Below are 21,865 nucleotides of genomic sequence, written 5' to 3'. Positions count from 1 at the left end.
AGCGAGATAGTGGCAGCGGGTCCCAGCAGTGAGTGGTCCCTGGAAGAACAGAGGAAACTCTGAGAGTATCAGCTGCGAGTGGTTTCAGGTGGAACCCTTGTACAACCCAAAGCCCCCAGCGAATACGGGACACCCCGGCAGTGAGGAGCCTGCCAAGGGAATTTTCGTTGCTCCCGAGGGCAGTGAGCCATCCCTGGAGGAGGTAAGGGGCTGTACCAGCCCAGTAAGCACCACCCGAAGCTCGGGGGACACCTTGAAAGGGGAGACAGAGGGGCCGCGGAGGTCGGTCCGGCCCAAGAGGCCAAAGGAGAGGTGGTCTCCCCGCCCCTTACATTCCCCGCATAAAAGGAAAACCGAGGAGCGTCCCAGAGATTAGCACAGCCACCTGAGAAGGGTGGCAAGCAGGTTAAAAGGGAGAGTAGCAAGTGTGTACAGATGTGTGTATAGGGAGTATAACAGTGAGGCTTTTGAGCCAATAGGATGGGGGAGCCTGAAACCCCTTGACTTCTTTCTCACTTCCTCGATTGTGTAAGGTTGTTTGTCTTTTTCAAAGGTTTATTAGGTGAAAACCCCTTGACTTTTTTCTCACTTCCTATTTTGTGTAAGGTTGTTTGTTTTTTTAAGGGTTTGTTGCAGTTTGGGTTGGACCAATTAGTTGAAATGCTTTGAATTCCACAGCAAAAATAGGCACACACAGTTTAAACCGTGCAGGGAAATGTGAGGTGCAGACAGAGGGGGAAATGGGGAAAGGATGAGCAGGGGGTTCAGGGTCTTTCAACCAAATGAGATTTTGTCTTTCAGAAGAGGAACCGTAGATGAGGAAAATCCTGCTCATGTGCACCTACATCAGAATGTGCATCGGCTGCCGGGGAGAGACTGAAGAAGCCATTATTTTTGGATGCTCAGGGGGGCAGGCACTGACCATCACCCACAGGGGAAGGTGGCCAGGTTGGGTAGGGTCCAATTCCACTAGATACTCCAGCCACCCCGGGTTCCACGTATGGGGAAGCATCAGTCTCCTGCCCCAGCATTGAGGTGACCGCATCCTGGGTTCGGGTAGTGGTTGGGAAGAGGGTTCTCCTGACCTGTAAGGGGCACATCCTGGTGGGAAGATGGTGGTGGCTCAGGAAGCTGAGCAAGGACAAGAGAAACCCGACAGCAGATTGGGAGAGACTGGAGAAGAGCACCTACCGGACCATCACGGGCAATCGGGGGGGCGAGTGAGTGTGTGTTGGGATAAATGGTGGGAGGGGGAGTTGGGAGTATGTGTACATGTGGGGATCAGAGAAGATATGCCCAGCAGTCTTCTCCATAGAATTCTCCTGACAGTGGCGGGATGAAGGGGAGGGGATGGGATGGGACCGGAGCATGGTCGCATGCATAGTAAGCCACTCCAGCTCCATCCTCGCCACCGAGTTAAGCGCACATCCCAGACAGCCCCTGCCCATAGCCCCGACCGAACCAACTGACACGGACAGATGCCCTACCACCACCCAGGGACCAGAGAATGGTTTGGTTTTGTTTTTGGGCCTCTACCTGAGTGGAGCCCAAAAGAGACAGAACGCCTCTACCAGGCTCTCCTTCGAGAAATGTTCAGGACATTCTACGAGCTCGATTTTTGACTATTTGAATAAGACTTTGCTGTACAGTCTACAACCCAGAGACAACATGAAACCGAAAAGACACAGAAGAGGGATCTGGAATGATGTTTTTACCGGTTTCAACACCGGGGCATCAATGATTAATAGCACGGACAATTTGGCAGCACAATTCGGATACCACATTCCATTTTTTTTACAAGAGCACCTGACAGATCTGTTCAAAGCAGTACAAAATCCCAGAAACATTACTTCACCCGACAACAACAATAAAAACAGTGTAATACTATGATGTGTGATATTATGTGCTATTCTGATTTTGGTGAAGGGTATTGGTTGAGATTTTATATTTCCAGTATTGTATTGGTTCCAAATGTATGAATACCATTGGTGTATTTTAATGTTTATCGTGGGTTTCGGTAAGATTTGGGGAAGATTGGCTCTGTGAGAGGGAAAAGGTTTTGCTCCACATTCTGAAAACACCCTGAGACAGAGTATTTTAATGGGGGAGTGTAAGGGTCGAGAATCTACGGCCGCATTTGAAATACCCTAAGGACAAGAAAACTAACATGGAATCATTCCATACACTAAATGAACATTTTTAGCCAAGCAAAAGCAGGCTGGGAAAACGTGTGGGCGGATACAGACATTGTGGAGTCTGGCTCACAAGCGAGACAGGGGCACTGGCCAGTGGGGGAAAAGTGCATTCTGGCAGGCCAATCAGGGGTCGAGTCGGGCCTGAAGCGGGGCAATCTTCAACCAATAAGGACTCCCCGGCCCAGTTTGAAAATGACTTCCCCCCCCAAATCAAACTATGAATGTGGGCCATCATCTACCTAATTAATATGGTCAATGGACAATGGCCCTGGGATCATTGCAGGAATGGCCCACTGACTCCCAGGACTATAACAAAGGACCTACAGACTTTCAGGCATCAATGTGCCCGTAACAATACACCTGTACTGACACCTGTGTGTACCTGTGACATCTTCTGATTAAATATTCAAAGCTATCTCCCTGCCCAAACTTACACAATGGACCACCCACTGGGTTTGAGCGCGAAAAGGCCAGAACTGAACTGAATACAAATATAGGACACAGAACCACCAGAAAGTGGGCAGAGTTCACAGGGGAGGAAAGGTGTGGAGAGAAAAACTTGCAGAAAGGTGGAGAAAAATAGTTGTGTGAAAAGACTTGCAGAAGTGGGTGGAGAAGAACTGGGAGAACAGAGGTTGGAAAAAGTGTGTGGAGAAAAGGCTGCTGGCTGCTGGAGGGGAATGCAGCTGGAGCAGTAGGAAAAACAGTTTTGGGTCAGTTCTTGAAAGGGCTGCTGGCTGCTGGGGGGAAAGGAGCTGAGAGAGTTTTGCAAACTTTGATTTTGGTTGAGACTAAGAACCCACGAGCTGACCTCCTGGTTAGTAAGTGGCAGCAGGTACTGCTGTTAGCCCTGAACACACTGGACAGGGTGAGAATAGTCGAAGCATCAGGCTGGGGCACATAGAGTTGTGCAGACCTGGACACCTGGTTCAATAACCTGGATTCACAGCTGTAGTCTGACGATAACCGAGAGGCAGATAGAAGAAACCAACTCAACATCGAGGAGGAAAACAGAATAACAACGAAAAACCCAGAGGGACCCCGAGCTGAAATAAGTGCCCCCAGAACCCCAGATTGTGGGAGTGGGAGATGTGGTTGTGTGCGAGTGGAATGTTTTAACCTCTTGTTTTCCCCTTCCCTGTTGCGAGGTTTTTCCGGTTGTTGAATGAGATTTTGCCATTACTGCTATTTTATGATCTCTTCCTATGCCCTCTATCTTTGTGTTTGCTATTCTAAATAAACAACATTAGCCATTTTGTACTCTTATCCACTGTGTCTGGTGCCTCATTACTCACCCATCCTCACAAATAGCACATACAGAACCCAAGGGGAGTGTGGATTCGAACCCACACCCCAAGCTCCCCTTACAGATCGGAAGAATTCTCTGAGGAAATTTTCTACATATCTATTCAAGTTTCTGGGTATATGTTTAAGTTTTTCGAGACTTTTCTTCAAATGTTCTAAATTTGCTTATTTGCCAGTATATAACTTGTCAGTATGGATCTCACGATTGTACAAGAAATAGCCACACTGAACTGGTCATGGCTTTTGCCAGTTTAAAAAAATGAAGGCTGATCAGAAGTTGGCACAGGTCCAGAAATGTTTCCCAGAGCTGGTGCATCGGTTTTCTTTTATTAAGCAACTCAGGTGAAGGGCCAAGATCGTTAGTGCAAGAAACCAAGATAGGTAAATCAAGGCAACAGTGCCAAGGTTGTACCAACCTTGGTTTTTAATTGTATAGAATGTAAGAGAATGGGAAGACGAGGGAGTTAAGGAAACCACACTCTTCCGGTCCAGAGCAAGAATAGGTTAAAGTAGGAGATGGCGCGATCAATCTTGATGTCAATGTAGTGGGGTAGAAATTGCACATCGTTGCATTTGTTTTACGTCTGTAAAACAAGCACAAGGCCCAATTTTGTGCATCAACGGCCCACGTCCCAAAGATGCCTGAACAATTACTGACCTAATATTGCACCATGCCATTTTTCAAGCATCCATGGCAGAGACCTAAACCCGACGTTCCTTAAATATGTAAATGAGCTGATGCCCCATCACAGAAATTGAGTAGTGATGAGTGGGGCAATTTGTCGGGCCTGCCTTGCTCAGGGTTTGTCAGCAGCCGTCAACAATAAGATCTGATGTCAGATAGCACAGCAAGACAACTTATATTCGTATTTTTCGTATGTTTTACTACATTAAAGGTGCTATATAAATGCAAGTTATTGTATATCGTGCCTTGAACATCTAACATCTCAAGTCACTTCAGACATGTGATGAAAACTGATGAAATGCCGAAGACACAGATTAGAGAATTGACGTATTGCTTGGTCAGAGAGGTGGATTTTAAGGAGAGTCTAAAAGAAGAGAGAGATGTAGAGAGGTTTAGGGAGAGAGTGGGACCTAGGAGGCTGCAGCCATGGCTTCCGATGGTAGAAGGAGGTGGGATACACAAGAGGCTGGAGTCCGAGGAATGGAGTGTTGTAGGGGAGGCGTTCTAGGAGCAGAGGAGCCTACAGAGATAGGGAGCAGCAAGGCCATGAAGGGAGTTAAAGAAGACTCCACAACAATTTTAATTTTGAGGCAGATACTTGCATCGTAAAACTGGTTGTCGTGGGCACACATGTTTACGACATTACCTATTGGTCTGTAAAGTCCTGTCCCCTCAGTACAGATTCACACGAGGCATGTCGTGAAGTCAAGGTCACTCTGGACCTGCACCTTTATTTCACAGTTCTGGAATGCTGCACTTGCCTGAGACTTGTCCTCATATACCTGTCTCTTGCAAGTGCACCCCTGGTGGTAAGATATGCTGGTGGTTACAGGTCCTATCTTATTACAGTCATGTATAGCATGTTAGGATACAGTTATATACAATAATGTAATATACATGACATCACCCTTTCCCAAGGTCTTATTGTCTTTATAGGTTCAGTCTCTAGGGTAGTCTACGCTCTCGCATGGAGCATCTGAGTTGTGGTTCAGTTGTTTGCCTTGGTGTCTGTTTTTCTTTGGGTGTGGTTGCTGGTATCTCGCCTGGGCTGTCTGTTTTGATTGGTGTGATTGTTGACTCGCCTGGGCTGTCTGTTGGGATTGCCCTTTCCGCAGGCTGTTCCCTCTGTCTGTCTACCAGGTGTGCTGCGAGTTCCACATTGTAGTCTGCCTCTGGTTCCGCAGTGTTGTTGGTAACATAGAAACATAGAAAATAGGTGTAGGAGTAGGCCATTCAACCCTTCTAGCCTGCACCGCCATTCAATGAGTTCATGGCTGAACATGCAACTTCAGTACCCCATTCCTGCTTTCTCACCATACCCCTTGATTCATCGAGTAGTAAGGACTTCATCTAAGTCTTTTTTGAATATATTCAGTTAACTGGCCTCAACAACTTTCTGTGGTAGAGAATTCCACAGGTTCACCACTCTCTGGGTGAAGAAATTCCTCCTCATCTCGGTCCTAAATGGCTTACCCCTTATCCTCAGACTGTGTCCCCTGGTGCTTGACTTCCCCAACATTGCGAACATTCTTCCTGCATCTAACCTGTCTAAACCCATCAGAATTTTAAACGTTTCTATGAGGTCCCCTCTCATTCTTCTGAACTCCAGTGAATACAATCCCAGTTGATCCAATCTTTCTTGATAGGTCAGTCCCGCCATCCCGGGAATCAGTCTGGTGAACGTTCGCTATACTCCCTCAATAGCAAGAATGTCCTTCCTCAGGTTAGGAGACCAAAACTGTACACAATACTCCAGGTGTGGCCCTGTACAACTGTAGCAACACCTCCCTGCCCCTGTACTCAAATCCCCTCGCTTTGAAGGCCAACATGCCATTTGCTTTTTTAACCGCCTGCTGTACCTGCATGCCAACCTTCAATGACTGATGTACCATGACACCCAGGTCTCTTTGCACCTCCACTTTTCCTAATCTGTCACCATTCAGATAATAATCTGTTTCTCTGTTTTTACCATCAAAGTGGATAACCTCACATACTTCATCTGCCATGCATTTGCCGACTCACCTAACCTATCCAAGTCGCTCTGCAGCCTCATAGCATCCTCCTCGCAGCTCACACTGCCACCCAACTTAGAGTCATCCGCAAATATGGAGATACTACATTTAATCCCCTCGTCTAAATCATTAATGTACAGTGTAAACAGCTGGAGCCCCAGCACAGAACCTTGCGGTACCCCACTAGTCACTGCCTGCCATTCTGAAAAGTCCCCATTTACTCCTACTCTTTGCTTCCTGTCTGACAACCAGTTCTCAATCAATGTCCGCACACTACCCCCAATCCCATGTGCTTTAACTTTGCACATTAATCTCTTGTGTGGGACCTTGTCGAAAGCCTTCTGAAAGTCCAAATATACCACATCAACTGGTTCTCCATTGTCCACTCTACTGGAAACATCCTCAAAAAATTCCAGAAGATTTGTCAAGCATGAATTCCCTTTCACAAATCCATGCTGACTTGGACCTATCATATCACCTCTTTCCAAATGCACTGCTATGACATCCTTAATAATTGATTCCATCATTTTACCCACTACCGATGTCAGGCTGACCTGTCTATAATTCCCTGTTTTCGCTCTCCCTCCTTTTTTAAAAAGTGGGGTTACATTGGCTACCCTCCACTCCATAGGAACTGATCCAGAGTCAATGGAATGTTAGAAAATGACTGTCAATGCATCCACTATTCCCAAGGCCACTTCCTTAAGTACTTTGGGATGCAGTCCATCAGGCCCTGGGGATTTATCGGCCTTCAATCCCATCAGTTTCCACAACACAATTTCCCGACTAATAAGGATTTCCCTCAGTTCCTCCTCCTTACTAGACCCTCCGACCCCTTTTATATCCGGAAGGTTGTTTGTGTCCTCCTCAGTGAATACCGAACCAAAGTACTTGTTCAATTGGTCCGCCATTTCTTTGTTCCCCGTTATGACTTCCCCTGATTCTGACTGCAGGGGACCTACGTTTGTCTTTACTAACCTTTTTCTCCTTAGATATCTATAGAAACTTTTGCAACCTGTCTTAATGTTCCCTGCAAGCTTCTTCTCGTACTCCATTTTCCCTGCCCTAATCAAACCCTTTGTCCTCCTCTGCTGAGTTCTAAATTTCTCCCAGTCCCCGGGTTCGCTGCTATTTCTGGCCAATTTGTATGCCACTTCCTTGGCTTTAATACTATCCCTGATTTCCCTTGATAGCCACGGTTGAGCCACCTTCCCTTTTTCATTTTTACGCCAGACAGGAATGTACAATTGTTGTAGTTCATTCATGCGGTCTCTAAATGTCTGCCATTGCCCATCCACAGTCAACCCCTTCAGTATCATTCGCCAATCTATCCTAGCCAATTCACGCCTCATGTCTTCAAAGTTATCCTTCTTTAAGTTCTGGACCATGGTCTCTGAATTAATTGTTTCATTCTCCATCTTAATGCAAAATTCCACTATATTATGGTCACTCTTCCCCAAGGGGCCTCGCACAACGAGATTGCTAATTAATCCTCTCTCATTACACAACACCCAGTCTAAGATGGCCACCCTCCTAGTTGGTTCCTCGACATATTGCTCTAAAAACCATCCCTTATGCACGCCAGGAAATCCTCCTCCACCGTATTGCTTCCAGTTTGGTTAACCCAATCTATGTGCATATTAAAGTCACCCATTATAACTGCTGCACCTTTATTGCACGCACCCCTAATTTCATGTTTGATGCCCTCCCCAACATCACTACTACTGTTTGGAGGTCTGTACACAACTCCCACTGACGCTTTTTGCCCTTTGGTATTCTGCAGCTCTCCCCAAATAGATTCCACATCATCCAAGCTAATTTCCTTCCGAACTATTGCCTTAATTTCCTCCTTAACCAGCAATGCTACCCCACCTCCTTTTCCTTTTATTCTATCTTTCCTGAATGCTGAATACCCCTGGATGTTGAGTTCCCAGCCCTGATCATCCTGGAGCCACGTCACCGTAATTCCAATCACATCATATTTGTTAACATCTATTTGCACAGTTAATTCATCCACCTTATTGCGGATACTCCTTGCATTAAGACACAAAGCCTTCAGGCTTCTTTTTTTTAACACCCTTTGTCCTTTTAGAATTTTGCTGTACAATGGCCCTTTTTGTTCTTTGCCTTGGGTTTCTCTGCCCTCCACTTTTCCTCATCTCCTTTCTGTCTTTTGCTTCTGCTTCCTTTTTGTTTCCCTCTGTCTCCCTGCATTGGTTCCCATCCCCCTGCCATATTAGTTTAAATCCTCCCCAACAGCACTAGCAAACACTCCCCCTAGGACATTGGTTCCGGTCCTGCCCAGGTGCAGACTGTCCGGTTTGTACTGGTCCCACCTCCCCCAGAACCGGTTCCAATGCCCCAGGAATTTGAATCCCTCCCTGCTGCACCACTGCTCAAGCCACGTATTCATCTGCGCTATCCTGCGATTCCTACTCTGACTAGCACGTGGCACTGGTAGCAATCCCGAGATTACTACTTTTGAGGTCCTACTTTTTAATTTAGCTCCAAGCTCCTTAAATTCATTTCATAGGACCTCATCCCTTTTTTTACCTATGTTGTTGGTACCAATGTGCACCACGACAACTGGCTGATCTCCCTCCCTTTTTAGAATGTCCTGCACCCGCTCCGAGACATCCTTGGCCCTTGCACCAGGGAGGCAACATACCATCCTGGAGTCTCGGTTGCAGCCGCAGAAACGCCTATCTATTCCCCTTACAATTGAATCCCCTATAATTACCACTCTTTTTCCTGCCCTTCTGTGCAACAGAGCCAACCACGGTGCCATGAACTTGGCTGCTAATGCCCTCCCCTGATGAGTCATGCCCCTCAACAGTACCCAAAGCAGTGTATCTGTTTTGCAGGGGGATGACCACAGGGGACTCCTGCACTACCTTCCTTGCACTGCTCTTCCTGCTGGTCTTCCATTCCCTATCTGGCTGTGGACCCTTTCCCTGCCGTACGACCAACTCGCTACACGTGATACTCACGTCATTCTCAGCATCGTGGATGCTCCAGAGTGAATCCACCTTCAGCTCCAACTCCGCAACGCGGACCGTCAGGAGCTGGAGGTGGATACACTTCCTGCACACATAGTCGTCAGGGACACTGGAGTCATCCCTGAGTTCCCACATGGTACAGGAGGAGCATAACACCCGACCGAGCTCTCCTGCCATGACTCAACCCCTAGATACACCCAAATTGGCAACAACAATGCTAAAAGTCACTCACTGACATAGAAGAGAAAAAAGAAAAACTACTCACCAATCACCAGCCAATCACTTACCCTCTTGGCTGTGACGTCACCTCTCGATTTCTTTCTACTTCCTTTTTGCCCTCTCTCCCCACTGCAGCTGCACAGGTACACCTCACGCTGCCGCTGGGCCTTTTATAGGCCTCACCAACGCCAGGAACTCCCGCCTCTCGGACTGCCGCCGCCTCACGCTGCCGCTGGGCCTTTATAGGCCTCACCAACGCCAGGAACTCCCGCCTCTCGGACTGCCGACGCTTCACGCTGCCGCTGGGCCTTTATAGGTACTCACCAATGCCAGGAACTCCCGCCTCTCGGACTGCCGCCGCCTCTCGCTGCCGCTGGGCCTTTTATAGGCCTCACCAACGCCAGGAACTCCCGCCTCTCGGACTGCCGCCGCCTCTCGCTGCCGCTGGGCCTTTTATTGGCCTCACCAACGCCAGGAACTCCCGCCTCTCGGACTGCCGACGCCTCTCGCTGCCGCTGGGCCTTTTATAGGCCTCACCAACGCCAGGAACTCCAGTCTCTCGGACTGCCGCCGCCTCTCGCTGCCGCTGGGCCTTTTATAGGCCTCACCAACGCCAGGAACTCCCGCCTCTTGGAAGTAGTGAAGATGTGTGGCTCTCGCACATATTTGGTCGAGATGTTTGATCATGGATGGGTTAGGGTTGTTCAGATTGATCATATTTTACCTACAGATGTGGAAGGAGTTGAAAGTTGGAATGATTTGATTATTTCTGATGAGTCAGATAGTCGTTACAAGTAGAGTACCAGTAGAAAATCCTACAGATGTACGAGATACAAATTCAAGACAAAGTCAGAATTTAAGTCTGAGTCCGAGTCAGGTAGACAAACAGTCTGAAGTTATAAAGAGTCAAAATGTCGATCAAGGGTTGCCCTTGGAGAAAAACTCTCTTTGGGCTTAGCCGAGAATGAGTCTAATTTCAAAATCAAGTTCGTAAAATTCTGTTCGAGAGCAAAGGTATCCTCTTCGAAACAGAAAACCAGTGGTTAAGTTTGATTGGTAAATATGGCAAAATAAGTCCATATCTTTTGTTGTGTATAACCATGCAAGTTATGTAGGATGATTATTTTATGATTACTTCTTCATTAAGGAGGGCAAAGTGTAATATAGCTCTACCTAGTGGACTACTGTAGTAATGCAACTACTGCTCGTGGATAAGAAAAGGGTCATGTGATGTAGTCACATTATATGTATTGGAGCCATTTTGTGTAGTGTGTTTGTTAGTGATGTTCTAAAGAATATATTACAATGCCCCTGCACCGAAGTTATTGGTAATGACAAATACTCATTTCAGCTTTGAACTTCTGTTACCTATATGCCAATCTTAAAAATAATTCGTTAAGAAACATTGTTTCACCATTTTAATCTGCCATTACTATCTGTTGTAAACATTAGTGCAATGCCAACAGCTTTGACGATAAGTGTTTTATCTGCAGTTTCTGCATGTACCCAGCAGCTTCCTGGCGAAGTTTACCCGCCAACCCACCAAGCTCGCGAGCCACGCTCCGGCAAGTGTTTCTCACTGCGTCAAATATCACCAAGCAACGCGTTTACAGAGCGTCACACAATGGCCTTGCCTATCGGATAGCAAAGGGCAGAAATTGCGCCGTTACTTTTTTAAAATTAAAAAAAACACTACATCTGAAGTACCAAAGTGAATAGATGGTCATTCTTTTTAATACCTTCCATTATTTCCCCCTCTATTTTTGAACATTGTTATAAAATGTATTTTCTAGACAGCCCAGCCCCCCGCCGCCCCCCCCCCCCCCCCGCCGCTGATGGGATAACCCGGACAGGCTGCCTGCTGTGACCCAACAATAGTCAGTGAGGCTGGCGGCAGCCGGGCCGCGCCGCCAGCGGCTTTTATCGCTGACAGTATTGCACTGACTGCGGACGTGCTTTCACTTTGAGCAAATTTGTAAATTTATCAACAGTTTTGTGTTCATCTTTGTTTGTTATATATCATTCTCTATTCGATCGTCGCTTCTCTGTTGTTTTATCTCGGTCGGTCTTCCTTGAGCAGGTGCGCTCAGGCGCGCGGTCGGTCCGCGGACCATGTTTGAGGACATGCTCGATTACTTTATGGAAATGACCAGCGACTCCTACTCTACATGGTGGGCCAGTCCTCCACCGCCGCAAGAATTATTCTTCCAGTATCTATTCGGCAATGGATTCTTTGAGAGTGTGACGTTCCTGCGCGGCACGTACATGGGCATCATCACCTTGGTGATGCTGTGTTTGATATTTCTGAGCTGCCTCATCCAGATCATGGTGGTCTGCATGTACCTGATTTACTGGTGGATGGAGTGGAAGCAAAAACATTCAATGGCGTCGCTGAAGCCGGCTATATCCGATTCGCCTCACTCCACGTGTCACCAGGTGCGTGTCTGGGGTTGGGCTTTATTTTGCTAGGAAGCACTGGACCCCGTTACATTTGCCTTCTGGATCCAGCATCTCTGCTGAACCCATCCTCTGCGATAGGAGGCTCCACCCCACCCCCACAACGAGGCCTCCGATCCGCCACAAGGCCACTCACGAAACCCCACCCCCATGTTACTCATCGCCCTCTGATGCTCACCTGGACCTCCGATGCTCACCTGTCCCCTATCCCACCACCCCCATGCTCCTCTGGCCCCCGATCATTCCTGAATCCCTCCATTCCCTTGCTACTCTGACCCACGATTGTGCCTGACCCCACCCTTGCTTCTTTGGACCCTGAATTGGCACTTCAGCCCCAATCAATGCTGATTTCTTCCCCCACTCCTCCTCCAGGCCCCCAGTGATCCCTCCCTCCTCTCTGCGGCCTAGTGCCATGGGTCTACCCGCCCACAGCCAGGCAGCCTCATAATCTGTTAAATTCGGAAGGACCTGCGGGATTCCTGTTCTCCCATGTTTCCTGACCGCTTTCGAGTGCCTGACTCCCAACCTGCCAAATATTCAGGCCAATATCTTCAATCCCTGCCACAATTGCGTTCCTTAGCCACTGACTCCATTCCTCTCCCTGGCAACTGTCTGAGGCTGCACCAGTCTGTTCGCAAACTTGGTGTTGTTTTTGACCCTGAGATGAGCTTCTGGCTACATATCCATGCCATCACTAAGACCGTCTATTTCCACTTGCGTAACTCCGCCCTGCTTCTGCTCATCTGCTGAAACCCTCACCATGCTTTTGTTGCCTCCAGACTTGACTATTCCAACGCGCTCCTGACTGAGTTCCTATTTTCCACCCTCCATAAACTTAAGTTCATGCAGAATTCTGCTGTCCGTATCGTTAAGAGCTCCTCTGCTCAGTCTATTAAACGAGGCCATTTAAAGACCATTAAGGCCTGTGACTTTGGGGTGGGTGTAGCCCTTAAAGGGACCCCGTGATGGCGACCCCATCTACGCCGGTGGCAGGGCCAGCTAGGACTTATGCGCAGGCGGCATCCACATCCACGGCTCCTCCTGCGCCACCTGCTGCCCTGCCACCATTCAGACTTATAACTAAGAAACACGGGGTCAAGAGCTACACTCACCCCACAATGAGCATTGAGGAGTGCGTGCGGGTGATGGCTGGGGTAGTCAGCCCCTCGGCCATTGTCGCAGCCTCTAAGATGTCTGGGAAGGCCGTGTTCTTCCTGGGGTCGGAGCGGGCGGTGTCCCTGGCCATTGAAAAGGGGCTCACGGTGGGTGGGGCGTTCCTGCCGGTGGACCCTCTCGAGGCCACCGCGCAGAGGGTCATTCTATCAAACGTCCCGCCCTTTGTTCCCGCTGAGCTCCTCCTCCCTCAGCTACACCAACTGGGGGAGGTAAGGTCGGGGATCAACCCCATACCGCTTGGCCTCAGGAAGAACAGCCTGCGCCATGTGTTCTCCTTCCGCCGCCAGCTCTTTGTCCGGGTGGCGCGGGAAGAGACGACAGAGGGCAATTTTAATGTGGTGCACAAGGGGACTGCCTACCGTGTCTTTTGGATGTCGGACGGCGTGCGGTGCCATGCCTGCAGGGAGGTGGGGCACGTTCGCAAGAATTGCCCCGCCTCCAAAGCCACCAAACCACCGAGGGTGGCCAAGGCTGGCGCCGCCGCCACCCCTCCCCCTAGTAGCATCCGCGTGCCGGGAGCTGTGGGTGCGCGGGCATCGTCGGGAGCCTTTGTTTTCACGGCCTCTGGCGGGCGGGAGGGAGAGCGTCCGGCCGGAAAGAAGGCGTGGAAGAAGGCGAAACACCTCGAGGCGGGTCCCCTTAGTGCGCCAGACAAGCTGTTCACCGCGCTCGGCCCAACCCCAACACCGGCGAGCGCGGGATGCCCTGAGCCCGTGCCCTTGACTAATACCGCTGAGGGGTTCGGGTACGGGCAAGATAAGAAAAAGGGGGGAGTGGAGCGGGAGGCCTTGGCAGACACGGGTGTCTCCCTATCTCCGTGCCCCCCCAGGAAAAAAAGGAGGCGCCACTCCAATGAGGCGGGGGGGGGAACAACATCCCTCCGCGGAGGAGTCGGTGCCCGCCGCGTGTCCCGCGTCCCCCACCGGCGCCCCCAAACTGCGCCGTAGGCACGAGGAATCTGTCCCCGGGGAGGGTGAGGCAGTGGAGGCTGCCCAGCCGTTGCCTCCCAGGGATGGCGTGGAAGATCTGCCTGTCGTGGGGGCCGTGGGGCCAGCGGAAGAATGCGTAGCCGCCGGGTCGAGCGTCCCGGGGACTGAGGCGGGCGGGGCCGAAAAGGCCGAACCTGAGCCCGCCCAGCCAATATCCAACTTCCCCCGGGATTTGCTTGACTCGGCAGAAATACAAAGTATTAGCACTTTTAATGAATCTGTACACGCTGGGCTGGGGGGTGGCGGCGGGGAGGGGGAGGAACACCCACCCTCGCCCCCTACTTTGGAGCTGGAGCGCTTGGAGGGCCTGGGGATTTTCTATGGCCGGGTCTCTCCTTGTTCCCCGGTTCCTGGGGCGGAGGACGAACCCCTTCCGCTGTCGCTTCCCGACCCAGCACCAATTCTAAAAGAGCCCATTGGGGACTCCTCTGCCGACGATCCTGGGGGTGGGATCAGGGCAGAGCGAGGGCCGGATGGAGCGGCCGGGCCGTTTGCCGTACCTCGTGCGGTCGACGGTCCGGCTGCTAGCGGCGACCTCACGGAGGAGGACGGGGACTCGGTGGAGGATGCGGGTGAAGATCTCGAGTCCATCGCCAGTGAGGCCCCCCTCATTCCCGTAGAGGATCTCCGGGACTTTTTGGTCGAGAGCCAGGGTCGCCGCAACCGAGCCCATCTGGCCCGGGAAAGATGGTCCGAGCCGGGGCTGCTCATCGCTTCCGTCCGCGTCGCCGCTAAAACCATGGCCGCCGGCGGGCCCTTATCAAGGGCGCAAGGCCTTGAGCTGCGCCGGCTCAAAAAGTTCCTCGCTGGGCTGCTGAAGGAGTAGAGGTCAACAAAAGTCTCCACTCCCTCCCCCGCAATAGGTTAAGGTAGAGGTTGCACTATGCTTTTGCCATGAAGATAACCATAGCCAGCCTCAACATCAACGGCGGCAGAGAGGCACGTCGTAGATTTGACAATTTTTCGCTCCTGCGGGAGGGGAAATATGCGGTGAGCTTCCTGCAAGAAACCCACACCGTTCCGGGAGACGAAGCCACGTGGCTCCTGGAATAGCAAGGAGAGGTCCGCATGAGCCACCTCACCGCCACTTCTAGTGGGGTGGCCATCTTGCTGGGCCCGCATTTTCAGCCGGAGATCTTGGGGGTCGAGGAGCCCATGCCAGGCTGCTTGCTGCACGTAACGGTTCACCTGGGGGACGTGCCGCTCCATCTCGTGAACGTGTACGCCCCTCAGCCCGGCCCGCAGCAGGCGCGCTTCTTCGAAGAAGTGTCTGCTCTTCTTGGCTCCGTCGACGTCGGCGACTGCATTGTCCTCGGGGGGGATTTTAACTGCACCCTCGAGGCGAGGGATCGCTCCGGTGCCTCGCAGAGCATGACGGCGATGGAGAAGTTGAGGGACCTGGTCGCGTCCTTCGACTTGGTGGACGTCTGGCGAAATCTCCACCCCGACTCCAGCGCCTTTACTTGGGTGAGGCCTGGAGTAGGATGGTCCAGAGTCGACCGCCTTTACGTGTCTCGGGCGTACGTTTCCTGCGTCCCGGCGGCCTACATGCGGCCGGTGCCGTGTTCGGACCACCACCTGGTGTGGGCGGAGCTCGCTTCGCTCCGCGCGAGGACGGGGTCCGGGTACTGGCACTTTAACAACCGGCTGCTGGAGGACGAGCGGTTCCAGGACTCGTTCCGTCGATTCTGGGCCGACTGGAGAAGGAAGCAGGGGGGCTTCCCCTCCTTGAGGCTATGGTGGGACGTGGGCAAGACCCAAGAGGCGGGTGGCTGGAATCGGGCCTAGAAAAAGAGGTGCTCGACCTGGAATCCCGTCTCGGTCAAGTCGTCGAGGACCCGGCCCTGCAGACGGTGTACGAAGCTAAGAAGGCCGCGCTGAAGGACCTGCAGCTCGTCGGGTCCCGAGGAGCGTTCGTGAGGTCGCAAATTCTGTTCGAGAGCAAAGGTATCCTCTTCGAAACAGAAAACCAGTGGTTAAGTTTGATTGGTAAATATGGCAAAATAAGTCCATATCTTTTGTTGTGTATAACCATGCAAGTTATGTAGGATGATTATTTTATGATTACTTCTTCATTAAGGAGGGCAAAGTGTAATATAGCTCTACCTAGTGGACTACTGTAGTAATGCAACTACTGCTCGTGGATAAGAAAAGGGTCATGTGATGTAGTCACATTATATGTATTGGAGCCATTTTGTGTAGTGTGTTTGTTAGTGATGTTCTAAAGAATATATTACAATGCCCCTGCACCGAAGTTATTGGTAATGACAAATACTCATTTCAGCTTTGAACTTCTGTTACCTATATGCCAATCTTAAAAATAATTCGTTAAGAAACATTGTTTCACCATTTTAATCTGCCATTACTATCTGTTGTAAACATTAGTGCAATGCCAACAGCTTTGACGATAAGTGTTTTATCTGCAGTTTCTGCATGTACCCAGCAGCTTCCTGGCGAAGTTTACCCGCCAACCCACCAAGCTCGCGAGCCACGCTCCGGCAAGTGTTTCTCACTGCGTCAAATATCACCAAGCAACGCGTTTACAGAGTGTCACACAATGGCCTTGCCTATCGGATAGCAAAGGGCAGAAATTGCGCCGTTACTTTTTTAAAATTAAAAAAAACACTACATCTGAAGTACCAAAGTGAATAGATGGTCATTCTTTTTAATACCTTCCATTATTTCCCCCTCTATTTTTGAACATTGTTATAAAATGTATTTTCTAGACAGCCCAGCCCCCCCCCGCCGCTGATGGGATAACCCGGACAGGCTGCCTGCTGTGACCCAACAATAGTCAGTGAGGCCGGCGGCAGCCGGGCCGCGCCGCCAGCGGCTTTTATCGCTGACAGTATTGCACTGACTGCGGACGTGCTTTCACTTTGAGCAAATTTGTAAATTTATCAACAGTTTTGTGTTCTTCTTTGTTTGTTATATATAATTCTCTATTCGATCGTCGCTTCTCTGTTGTTTTATCTCGGTCGGTCTTCCTTGAGCAGGTGCGCTCAGGCGCGCGGTCGGTCCGCGGACCATGTTTGAGGACATGCTCGATTACTTTATGGAAATGACCAGCGACTTATACTCGACATGGTGGGCCAGTCCTCCGCCGCCGCAAGAATTATTCTTCCAGTATCTATTCGGCAATGGATTCTTTGAGAGTGTGACGTTCCTGCGCGGCACGTACATGGGCATCATCACCTTGGTGATGCTGTGTTTGATATTTCTGAGCTGCCTCATCCAGATCATGGTGGTCTGCATGTACCTGATTTACTGGTGGATGGAGTGGAAGCAAAACATTCAATGGCGTCGCTGAAGCTGGCTATGTCCGATTCGCCTCCCCCCAGTAGCATCCGCGTGCCGGGAGCTGTGGGTGCGCGGGCATCGTCGGGGGCCTTTGTTTTCACGGCCTCCGGCGGGGGGGAGGGAGAGCGTCCGGCCGGAAAGAAGTCGCGGAAGAAGGCGAAACACCTCGAGGCGGGTCCCCTTAGTGCGCCAGACAAGCTGTTCACCGCGCTCGGCCCAACCCCGTCACCGGCGAGCGCGGGGTGCCCTGAGCCCGTGCCCGAGCCCTTGACTAATACCGCAGAGGGGTTCGGGCGCGAGCAAGATAAGAAAAAGGGGGGAGTGGAGCGGGAGGCCTTGGCAGACATGGGTGTCTCCCTGTCTCCGTGCCCCCCCAGGAAAAAAAGGAGGCGCCACTCCAATGAGGCGGGGGGGGGAACAACATCCCTCCGCGGAGGAGTCGGTGCCGCATCCCCCACCGGCGCCCCCAAACTGCGCCGTAGGCACGAGGAATCTGTCCCCGGGGAGGGTGAGGCAGTCGAGGCTGCCCAGCCGTTGCCTCCCGGGGATGGCGTGGAAGATCTGCCTGTCGTGGGGGCCGTGGGGCCAGCGGAAGAATGCGTAGCCGCCGGGTCGAGCGTCCCGGGGACTGAGGCGGGCGGGGCCGAAAAGGCCGAACCTGAGCCCGCCCAGCCAATATCCAACTTCCCCCGGGATTTGCTTGACTCGGCAGAAATACAAAGTATTAGCACTTTTAATGAATCTGTACATGCTGGGCCGGGGGGTGGCGGCGGGGAGGGGGAGGAACACCCACCCTCGCCCCCTACTTTGGAGCTGGAGCGCTTGGAGGGCCTGGGGATTTTCTATGGCCGGGTCTCTCCTTGTTCCCCGGTTCCTGGGGCGGAGGAGGAACCCCTTCCGCTGTCGCTTCCCGACCCAGCACCAATTCTAAAAGAGCCCAGTGGGGACTCCTCTGCCGACGATCCTGGGGGTGGGATCGGGGCAGTGCCAGGTCCGGATGGAGCGGCCGGACCGTTTGCCGTACCTCGTGCGGTCGACGGGCTGGCTGCTAGCGGCGACCTCCCGGAGGAGGACGGGGACTCGGTGGAGGATGCGGGTGAAGATCTCGAGTCCATCACCAGTGAGGCAGTGGATCTCCTCGTGCCCGCCGCTGAGTCCCCCCTCATTCCCGTAGAGGATCTCCGGGACTTTTTGGTCGAGAGCCAGGGTCGCCGCAACCGAGCCCATCTGGCCCGGGAAAGATGGTCCGAGCCGGGGCTGCTCATCGCTTCCGTCCGCGTCGCCGCTAAAACCATGGCCGCCGGCGGGCCCTTATCAAGGGCGCAAGGCCTTGAGCTGCGCCGGCTCAAAAAGTTCCTCGCTGGGCTGCTGAAGGAGTAGAGGTCAACAAAAGACTCCGCTCCCTCCCCCGCAATAGGTTAAGGTAGAGGTTGCACTATGCTTTTGCCATGAAGATAACCATAGCCAGCCTCAACATCAACGGCGGCAGAGAGGCACGTCGTAGATTTGACAATTTTTCGCTCCTGCGGGAGGGGAAATATGCGGTGAGCTTCCTGCAAGAAACCCACACCGTTCCGGGAGACGAAGCCACGTGGCTCCTGGAATAGCAAGGAGAGGTCCGCATGAGCCACCTCACCGCCACTTCTAGTGGGGTGGCCATCTTGCTGGGCCCGCATTTTCAGCCGGAGATCTTGGGGGTCGAGGAGCCCATGCCAGGCTGCTTGCTGCACGTAACGGTTCACCTGGGGGACGTGCCGCTCCATCTCGTGAACGTGTACGCCCCTCAGCCCGGCCCGCAGCAGGCGCGCTTCTTCGAAGAAGTGTCTGCTCTTCTTGGCTCCGTCGACGTCGGCGACTGCATTGTCCTCGGGAGGGATTTTAACTGCACCCTCGAGGCGAGGGATCGCTCCGGTGCCTCGCAGAGCATGACGGCGATGGAGAAGTTGAGGGACCTGGTCGCGTCCTTCGACTTGGTGGACGTCTGGCGAAATCTCCACCCCGACTCCAGCGCCTTTACTTGGGTGAGGCCTGGAGTAGGATGGTCCAGAGTCGACCGCCTTTACGTGTCTCGGGCGTACGTTTCCTGCGTCCCGGCGGCCTACATGCGGCCGGTGCCATGTTCGGACCACCACCTGGTGTGGGCGGAGCTCGCTTCGCTCCGCGCGAGGACGGGGTCCGGGTACTGGCACTTTAACAACCGGCTGCTGGAGGACGAGCGGTTCCAGGACTCGTTCCGTCGATTCTGGGCCGACTGGAGAAGGAAGCAGGGGGGCTTCCCCTCCTTGAGGCTATGGTGGGACGTGGGCAAGACCCAAGAGGCGGGTGGCTGGAGTCGGGCCTAGAAAAAGAGGTGCTCGACCTGGAATCCCGTCTCGGTCAAGTCGTCGAGGACCCGGCCCTGCAGACGGTGTACGAAGCTAAGAAGGCCGCGCTGAAGGACCTGCAGCTCGTCGGGTCCCGAGGAGCGTTCGTGAGGTCGCAAATTCTGTTCGAGAGCAAAGGTATCCTCTTCGAAACAGAAAACCAGTGGTTAAGTTTGATTGGTAAATATGGCAAAATAAGTCCATATCTTTTGTTGTGTATAACCATGCAAGTTATGTAGGATGATTATTTTATGATTACTTCTTCATTAAGGAGGGCAAAGTGTAATATAGCTCTACCTAGTGGACTACTGTAGTAATGCAACTACTGCTCGTGGATAAGAAAAGGGTCATGTGATGTAGTCACATTATATGTATTGGAGCCATTTTGTGTAGTGTGTTTGTTAGTGATGTTCTAAAGAATATATTACAATGCCCCTGCACCGAAGTTATTGGTAATGACAAATACTCATTTCAGCTTTGAACTTCTGTTACCTATATGCCAATCTTAAAAATAATTCGTTAAGAAACATTGTTTCACCATTTTAATCTGCCATTACTATCTGTTGTAAACATTAGTGCAATGCCAACAGCTTTGACGATAAGTGTTTTATCTGCAGTTTCTGCATGTACCCAGCAGCTTCCTGGCGAAGTTTACCCGCCAACCCACCAAGCTCGCGAGCCACGCTCCGGCAAGTGTTTCTCACTGCGTCAAATATCACCAAGCAACGCGTTTACAGAGCGTCACACAATGGCCTTGCCTATCGGATAGCAAAGGGCAGAAATTGCGCCGTTACTTTTTTAAAATTAAAAAAAACACTACATCTGAAGTACCAAAGTGAATAGATGGTCATTCTTTTTAATACCTTCCATTATTTCCCCCTCTATTTTTGAACATTGTTATAAAATGTATTTTCTAGACAGCCCAGCCCCCCCCCCGCCGCTGATGGGATAACCCGGACAGGCTGCCTGCTGTGACCCAACAATAGTCAGTGAGGCCGGCGGCAGCCGGGCCGCGCCGCCAGCGGCTTTTATCGCTGACAGTATTGCACTGACTGCGGACGTGCTTTCACTTTGAGCAAATTTGTAAATTTATCAACAGTTTTGTGTTCTTCTTTGTTGGTTATATATAATTCTCTATTCGATCGTCGCTTCTCTGTTGTTTTATCTCGGTCGGTCTTCCTTGAGCAGGTGCGCTCAGGCGCGCGGTCGGTCCGCGGACCATGTTTGAGGACATGCTCGATTACTTTATGGAAATGACCAGCGACTTATACTCGACATGGTGGGCCAGTCCTCCGCCGCCGCAAGAATTATTCTTCCAGTATCTATTCGGCAATGGATTCTTTGAGAGTGTGACGTTCCTGCGCGGCACGTACATGGGCATCATCACCTTGGTGATGCTGTGTTTGATATTTCTGAGCTGCCTCATCCAGATCATGGTGGTCTGCATGTACCTGATTTACTGGTGGATGGAGTGGAAGCAAAACATTCAATGGCGTCGCTGAAGCTGGCTATATCCGATTCGCCTCCCCCCAGTAGCATCCGCGTGCCGGGAACTGTGGGTGCGCGGGCATCGTCGGGGGCCTTTGTTTTCACGGCCTCCGGCGGGGGGGAGGGAGAGCGTCCGGCCGGAAAGAAGTCGCGGAAGAAGGCGAAACACCTCGAGGCGGGTCCCCTTAGTGCGCCAGACAAGCTGTTCACCGCGCTCGGCCCAACCCCGTCACCGGCGAGCGCGGGGTGCCCTGAGCCCGTGCCCGAGCCCTTGACTAATACCGCAGAGGGGTTCGGGCGCGAGCAAGATAAGAAAAAGGGGGGAGTGGAGCGGGAGGCCTTGGCAGACATGGGTGTCTCCCTGTCTCCGTGCCCCCCCAGGAAAAAAAGGAGGCGCCACTCCAATGAGGCGGGGGGGGGAACAACATCCCTCCGCGGAGGAGTCGGTGCCGCGTCACCCACCGGCGCCCCCAAACTGCGCCGTAGGCACGAGGAATCTGTCCCCGGGGAGGGTGAGGCAGTCGAGGCTGCCCAGCCGTTGCCTCCCGGGGATGGCGTGGAAGATCTGCCTGTCGTGGGGGCCGTGGGGCCAGCGGAAGAATGCGTAGCCGCCGGGTCGAGCGTCCCGGGGACTGAGGCGGGCGGGGCCGAAAAGGCCGAACCTGAGCCCGCCCAGC

At 52.0% G+C, this 21,865-nt stretch overlaps 1 long non-coding RNA gene across 1 annotated transcript in view; it reads right to left on the bottom strand.

Moving 5' to 3' along the window:
- Positions 1–4,885: 4,885 nt before the first annotated feature.
- Positions 4,886–21,865, bottom strand: part of LOC139248775 (uncharacterized) — a 170,970-nt gene continuing 153,990 nt past the window's right edge. The window contains exon 3 of the long non-coding RNA XR_011591069.1: positions 4,886–10,139. This is a non-coding gene — a long non-coding RNA (uncharacterized lncRNA). The remainder of the gene's footprint in view (positions 10,140–21,865) is intronic.

This window comes from Pristiophorus japonicus, unplaced genomic scaffold (genome assembly GCF_044704955.1).
Source record: "Pristiophorus japonicus isolate sPriJap1 unplaced genomic scaffold, sPriJap1.hap1 HAP1_SCAFFOLD_294, whole genome shotgun sequence".
NCBI classification, from domain to species: Eukaryota; Metazoa; Chordata; class Chondrichthyes; family Pristiophoridae; genus Pristiophorus; species Pristiophorus japonicus.
The sequence above is the reverse complement of the archived record's forward strand: the minus strand, read 5'-3'. Positions and strand labels throughout refer to the sequence as shown.